This window comes from Pteropus medius, unplaced genomic scaffold (assembly GCF_902729225.1).
Source record: "Pteropus medius unplaced genomic scaffold, Ma_sr-lr_union100, whole genome shotgun sequence".
NCBI classification, from domain to species: Eukaryota; Metazoa; Chordata; class Mammalia; order Chiroptera; family Pteropodidae; genus Pteropus; species Pteropus medius.
In genome coordinates, this window is record NW_024347788.1 from 10,836,677 (window position 1) to 10,844,221 (window position 7,545).

The window sequence follows — 7,545 nt, forward strand, 5'->3', positions numbered from 1 at the left end:
CCAAATCTGACTTTCTCACCTAGAAGTTACAGTTGTAATGAGCACCTTTCTACCCATGTGCCTGCGCTTCTGTTAGTGGGTGTTCGTGGCCATTGTCCCTGTGGCCCCCTTGACATCACTAATATTCTTGGTCAGGTCAGGTACCCACCTGTCCTCCACAAAGCTCATGTGTTTTTGAGAAAAGCGGACCCTGTCCCCCTCCCAGGATGGGCCGGGACCAGGGTAAGGCAGTGTGTATGATGTGTGCGTTCGTTTAGACGTGTGGGCCTTGAACCCCGGACACTCCCCGAGACCCTTTCAGGTGCTCTCAGGTCATCCATTCGTTTACTCTCTCATTCAATCAATTATCAAGTGCTTATCATGTGCCAGGCCCTGTCTTAAGATCTGGTCACAGAGCCGTGGCCAAGGCTGACAAGGTCCCCGCCCCGGCTGCACTTCTACGTCAGTGGCGAGAGACGGATTCTAAGTAAAAACATCTCGGTGAGTTATAAGGGCAAGCAGCGGATTAAAACGGGGTGATGCAATGAGTCGGCGGGGGGGCTCCTTTAATTTGTAAGGTCAGGAAATGCTCCTCTAAGGAGGGGACATGTGAGTTAAAATTGGGGTGATGACAAGACCTGAGATGAGAGTGTTCAGGCTGAGGGGACGGCGTGCAGAGGGCCTGGGGCAGGCAGGAAGGAGCTCACGGAGGCGGCAGGTTTCATCCACCAGCGGGCGAAACCTCACAGCCATTCTTGAGCCTCCTCTTTCCTGTCCCATATCCAAATCCAGTCCATCGGTAACTACTGGCTTCACCGTCAAAGAACACCCGGGGCCCGGCCCCTCTGCTCGTTGCCATGACTACCCTCGCCCAGGCACCATCTTCCCATCTGTAAAACTGCCGTGGCCTCCAACAGTTGCCCCGTTTCCACCTTCGCCCCCCTCCCATCCCATTCATTACATCTTCTACACCAGGGGTCCCCAACCCCAGGGTCGCGGACTGGTACAGGTCCGTGCGTGGCCTGTTAGGAACCGGGCCACACAGCAGGAGGTGAGCTGCGATGAGCGAGCGAAGCTCCATCTGCGTCTGCAGCCGCCCCCCACACCGGCATCACCGCCTCAGCTCGCCTCAGATCATCAGGTGTTAGATGCTCATAGGAGCAGCGGTCCCTGGTGCCACAAAGGTTGGGGACCGCTGTTAACAGCAGCATTGTGGGTGAATTGTGTCTGCCTTAAATTTCACATGGCGAAGTCCCAACGTCCAGTGTCTCAGAATGCGACCTTATTTGGACATGGGTCTTTACAGAGGCGATCAAGACAGGAGGCCCTTCGGTGGGCCTCAGTCCAATGACTCGTGTCCTCGTAAGGAGGGGAAGATGAGACACGACACGCACAGGGGAAGACGGTGCCGAGGCACTGGGAGGAGACGGCCATCCACAAGCCAAGGAGTGAGGCCTGGGACAGACCCTCCCTTCGCCCTCAGGGACCAACCCTGCCCGCACCTGAACTTCGGACGCCCAGCTTCCGGAGCTGGAGCCCTGAGATGGCACATCCCGTGGTTGAAGCCCCTGGTCTGTGGTGCTGTATTATGGCGGCCCCGACAAACAAACACGACAGCCAAGGCAATCCCTGTTACTTCTCGCTCCAGATGCTCCCATCCCCGAGTTAAACCCACGTTGTCCGCCCCATGGCCTGCCAGGCCCATGAGCCGTGTGCGATGGCTCCTCCCGGGACCCTGAGCGTCGGCGGAGCAGCAGCCTAACTCCCAGGACGGAGCCCTCCGTGACGCCTGGCATGAGTGATCTCAAGCGTGGCTTAACTCTTGGCCCCAGGAAATTCTTGCCAGGAAGATAGTACTGTAAGTAAATTCGTTGTGTTTTTCCGGAATCTCTCAGAATCCCACGGATGCAGACAGGAGACTACCCAGCCAACAGCAGAGGGCTCCTCTGGGCGAACTGCCTCTTAGGACGACAGACCCCACCCCACGGGGTACTTAGCAAAGACCCGCTGGTACGGCAGACTTGCCGTGAGGCCCCGGTCCAGCTGTGTCCACCAGTCGTGAACTGTCCCGTCACAGCGTTGCCCAATCCCAGTCAGGTCCCCAGGTTGAAAGACGTCCCCCAGTCCCCATCAATGTCCCCTCTTCTCCCTTCCAGGACTCCCCAAGACTCTATCTAGATAACAATCGTCCTATTGCAATAAGTAACTAATGGGTTTTGCTTGATCCATAAGATACCCCAGTGGTCATTCTGAAGCGTCAACCAAGCTCACCTCTTGCTGTCCTTCCATGCACGGAGCTGGACAGGCCTTCCCAGAATATGAGATATTCTTACCCATATGGGCTCAATTAAAAGAAACTTTTAATTCCCGACATGGCACATCATACCAGCATGGGACTTACTACTTCCAGGCTTCTTGAAAGAAAAAAATGTTTAATTTCTTTAAGCTCATTTCAGGTTTTTGTTATTTGCGGCCAAACTTAATCCTAATAGAATCCCCTTGTCCTGTTTTGCATTTATCTTTATGTGACATGTATCATCTGTCTCCCCCTCACTAGAATGGAGGCTCCTCGAGAGGAGGGACTTTGTTTTGTCATGGCCGTATCTCTACAGCCTAGACCGATGCCTAGCAAACAACAGGTCAGTAAAAACTCGATGAATTAAAGAGGAAGTGTGCCGTGTTTTCCCCCAGGATAGGCTGACTGCCCCCGGCACACCACCACCGTGCAGACACAGTGAATAAGCTTTCCTAATCCGGGCCCCAGAGGCGCTGCTGGGTGAGGCAGATCCACAGACTCGGGGTGATACACGGGAACCCCCTCTCCTTGGCCCCGGGTGTTGGGTCCGTGGTAGTGAAAACGCAGCGTCAGAGGCAGGTTATGAGCCAAACGGAACCGGGCGCCGGAGCGTAGAAGGCATGCCGTGGGACTGCGCTCATAAACGGGGTCACGGAACCCCCGATGGCACACGCGCTGGCGCTTCAGGAAGAGAGGAGGATGCAGCCTGCGCACGGCCCTGCAGGGCGACAGAGAGGGACGGAGAAGGAAGCAGCAGCGGCCGCTGTCCTTCCTGCGGTTTCCAGCCACGGGGCTCAAGCAAGTCGCTTGGTTCTTCATGAACCCCCTTCCACCTAATCCGCACCCCTCGGTCCAGGACCACCCAGGCTACGACACCCCTACATCTCCCCGGGCCCTGCTCTGCCGGACAGCTCCGAAGCTCCTCCCGGCGGGTTCTGCCCTGCCGTCCTGCCGCTCCGTCCCCTGCTCGTCTTCCAGCCGAAGCCTCATGCACACAGGTTCCCTTCGGTGTCACCGTGAGACCTGTCATTTCTGCCGGAATGTTCCTCCTCTCCAGCTCATCCACTGAGACCCGCTCAGGTTCTCTTCCTGCCGGAAGCACCCCCAGACCTTGTTACCCCACTTCCCTGACGGTAGTAAACTCCCTCCTTTGTCCTTCGATGGTCCCTTGAGGCTCTGTGAGAGGACTTGCCGTAAGTTACTACGATTTGTTAAAATGCCTGTCGGAGCCCCTCCTGCCGAGAATGTGCTTCGAGGCCATCTCTCTCTCCTCCTTGTGGCCTCGGCGGGACCATTGTCCTCTGCGTGTCGGATGCTCAGTCCTGCACTCAGCATTTCTGAGGCTGGCTGTGATCGGCCTGTGTCACCTCACGATGCCTGGCCACACTCAGCCACTCCATTCCCCCAGATGACCTTTCCGGAGTCGGTCCGTTGCCACCCACAGGTGAAGCTGTTCCTCTCTCTGCCCCCAAATCTACAGCTGATTTCATCCCAGCTGCAGACATTTTTTTTCTCCCTGAATCTGCCTTCTTGACATCGGAGCCTGGAAATTCTACAAGAATTTGAAATGTTCTTAGCAGAAAGTACCTCCACCGTCACCACCCTGCTCTTGCCCCGAATCCCCTCGGTTGGGTGCGAAAAGTCGCAGAGATGCCCTTTATCCGGTCTGCCCGCGTCCCCCACCCACACGCCACCGCTGTGTTACTCAGCCGGCTAGTGGCGGCCTTCCTTCCACCTCCTCTCCTCAGAGGGGCCTTCGGCTCAGCCTGTCCCCTCCACCCTGGGCCAGCCTGCTCTGTGGCTGTGCCAGATGCCACTTCACTGGAGCAGTCACCGCTCAGTCCTGACTGACGCGCCGGGCCCGGCCCACGTCTGCCCGCCAGCCCGCCCCGCGAGTGGCAGCCAGTGGCAGTGACAACCTGGTTCTCCTGGCCGCCTGCTTCGGACGTGACTCAGATTCTGGCCATCATGAATATTAAACATTCTTTATTGGGGGGAGGGGGAGGTATTTTCCAAAACTTGGGTGACCTTGGTTAATAAAATTATATAGGTTTCAAGTGTACAATTCGATAATGCATCATCCGTACATTGCGTTGTGTGTTCACCACCCAAAGTCAGATCTCCTTCCGTCACTATGTATTTGACCCCTTTGCCCTTATCTGCCCCCCGCTTTCCCTCTGGTACCCACTAAACTGTTGTCTGTGTCTGCGAGTCGAACATTCTCACACTTGCCCTCAGCGCGCGTGTGGAAACACACTTAGGGATGAAAGTACTGAATCATAGCGTAGGCGTACGTTCAGCTTTAGTAGGTGTTAAGTTTGATCATTGTCTTATATTTTTTATATCACTAGATTTGATTTGCTGATATTTTGTTTAGGATTTTTGCTCACGAGAGAGCTTGGCAAACAATCTTGCATTCTCGTAATATCCTCATGTGATTGTGGTATCAGAATTATATGGACATATAAAACGGGTTGGAAGGTGTTCCTTCTTTTTCCGTTCTTTGAAAGAGCTGATATAAGAACAAGTAATTCCTTCCTTCAGTGTTTCGAGTAACTCGCCACTATCCCTTTGTGGAAAGGTTCTAAAGTATGGATTTAGTGGAGACAGAGAAAGCGACATTACAGATAGAAATATATTAAGTCCACATGGCTTTAACACACACACATTTACATACATATGCGATTTTTTAAATGTTAATATATATTATGGAAATTTTTATCTTATGTCAAATATGGCAAGTTGTGGTTTTCAAGAAATTTATTCACTTCATCTAAGTGGTCAAATTGATTAGCAAAAAGATTTTTTTATAATATCTTTATCTCTGTAATCACGTCCAATTTTTCGTACTTGGTATTGATCATTTTTATTTTCTCTCCCCTTTTTCCCCTTCATCAGTCATGCAAGGTTTGTCAATTTATTAATATTTTCAAAGAACAAACTCCTGGCTTCATCGATTTTTGTCTTCTTTCTGATTCTCAGATTTCCGACCTAATTTTTTATTTCTTTGGGTTTAACTTGATGTTACTTTTAGCTCCTTCAGTTGGAAGTTTACACAATTGATTTTAACCTTTTTTGTTTCTAATAAATGCATTTAAAGTTATACAGTTCCCTCTAAGCACTCAATTAGCCGTACCTCACAAAATTTGATATATTGATATCATTCAGTTAAAAGGTTTTTCTATATTTATTGTAATAGCTTCTCTAAACAAGGGTAATTATTTTTTTATTTTGACAAATAAAAATTGTATATATTAAGGTGTACAACGTGATGTCTCAATGCATTGTGAAATGATGACCACAATCGAACTAATTAACACATTCACATAGTTATAACTTTTTGTATGTGCGGTGTGAATACTTAAAACCTCCCAGCAAATTTCAAGTAGACAATACATTATCATCAGCTAAAGCCTAGTTATATCTCAACAACAAAAAAAGAAAACATATAGCTATAGCCGCCATGCTGTGCATTATTCGGTCTCCAGGACTTATTTGTAACTAGAAGTTTGCACCCTTTGATCACTATCCCCCATCTGTCATCGGTCAGCCTCCAGTAACCACTGTTCCAGTCTGTTGTTGTAGGTTTGAAATTTCGGGTCTGCCCAGGTCGCACAGCTGGTACATGGTGATGCTGCGACCAAGCTACAAACCTCTGGTTCCCACTGCTTGTCACCGTCCCTTCCACAATTCCACTCTCTCTGCCTGTGGCATGCACTTTTATTAGGCTAAATCTATAATATTTTCATGCCGATTTAAAGTTGGCTTCGTATGCTTCTGTCTAACTGGGCAGATAAAATGGGCTTTATAGTCGGCACCATGCTTTCTGTGTCTGCACCTTGACCTCAATTTTATTATAATTCTTACAGTAGAACAAAAAGCACATTTAAAATCCTGATGTCAAGTTAAGTTATAAATTTGCAAATAAAGTATATGTTTGAAGTTCTTTCGATGGGCCACCTGAGTCATAGGGTGTGGAAGGCTTTCTCCAGCTTCCTCTGTGACTGCGGTCAGCAGCCCTGTGTCTCCCTCCCCACCCCAAACCTGTTTCTCAGTAATACTTCTATTAATTCAGTAATACTTCTATTTGCTAGACATGGTGACAGTAGTGTTTAAGGCCTCTCACACTTTAAAACAAATGTTGAAACTTGTTAAAGTAATTTCTTAAAACGTTTTTCTTCTAAATCGCTTTAAGATTTCCGAAATGAGACTGTTAAGATTCGACCATTCATTTCTCTAATCTGTACTCTTTTCGTCATCTATGTCATTTAAAACGTGTGCGTGCGTGCGTGCGTGCGTGTGTGTGTGTGTGTGTGTGTGTGTGTTGGAAGATACATATTTTGAAAACGTTCCTTTCCCTCATTTCTTCCATTTCTGTAAAGAAAACTCTACCACTGGGGACAGACCACTTGTACGAGCTACAGCTATTTGTGACTAAGCATCAGTCAGTCTTCCGTTCTGCCAGAGAATCCCCATGAAAATCCCCCTCGTTGTCTGCCGCAGAATGTTGACACCCGGCCTATACAATGCCATTCGCTCTGTGCTGATGACCCTTCATATGTGTGTCGCTTGCCTTGACCTGTGACCATTTCATTATCCGGCTTCTCAGTGTCTTTCAAACAGCTTCATCGGGACAGGCACTGACACCTCATAGGGCAGCTCGCTCTGTCTCTGGGGTTCAAGCCTTTTGTTTGTTATACGTCGGCCAGAGGGGATAAGGGCTTCCTCCTTTCCTTTAACTTTCTATACCATCCCCTGTAACCATTTTTCCTCATCCAAACTTAAAGCCTAGATTTTTAAATGATTGTGTTTTTCTCTTTTGGAGATCCAGGCCAATTTCTATTGTTTAGTGAATAGTATATTACTTTCAGACTTGTCCTCTCTGCCAAGGGCTTTAGCATTTAACATTACAACTGCAAAATCCTTCCACTTAACTCTTTCAAAACCCTATGCGTCGACAGTGTTTTCACCATTAATCTCATCTCTTAACCGAAAGATACATTATTCTTATGACATCATCTCGTGTTTAACTCTCTATACGTATTTGAGGTTAAGCTCTCCTTTTTTTAATCGCTTCGAGGTTTTCTAATTCTTTGCCCCGTGTCATTTAATGTAACAATTATTTTCACCTTACCATGTGCCACTGGACCAGACACCAGCACTGTCCCACTGGAGATGACGGACACGCCTCTTGTCTTCAGAGAGCTTACAGACCAGGGAGGGAGACGGACCAGACTTATCGATTTATTTTTATTTAATAAACATTTGCT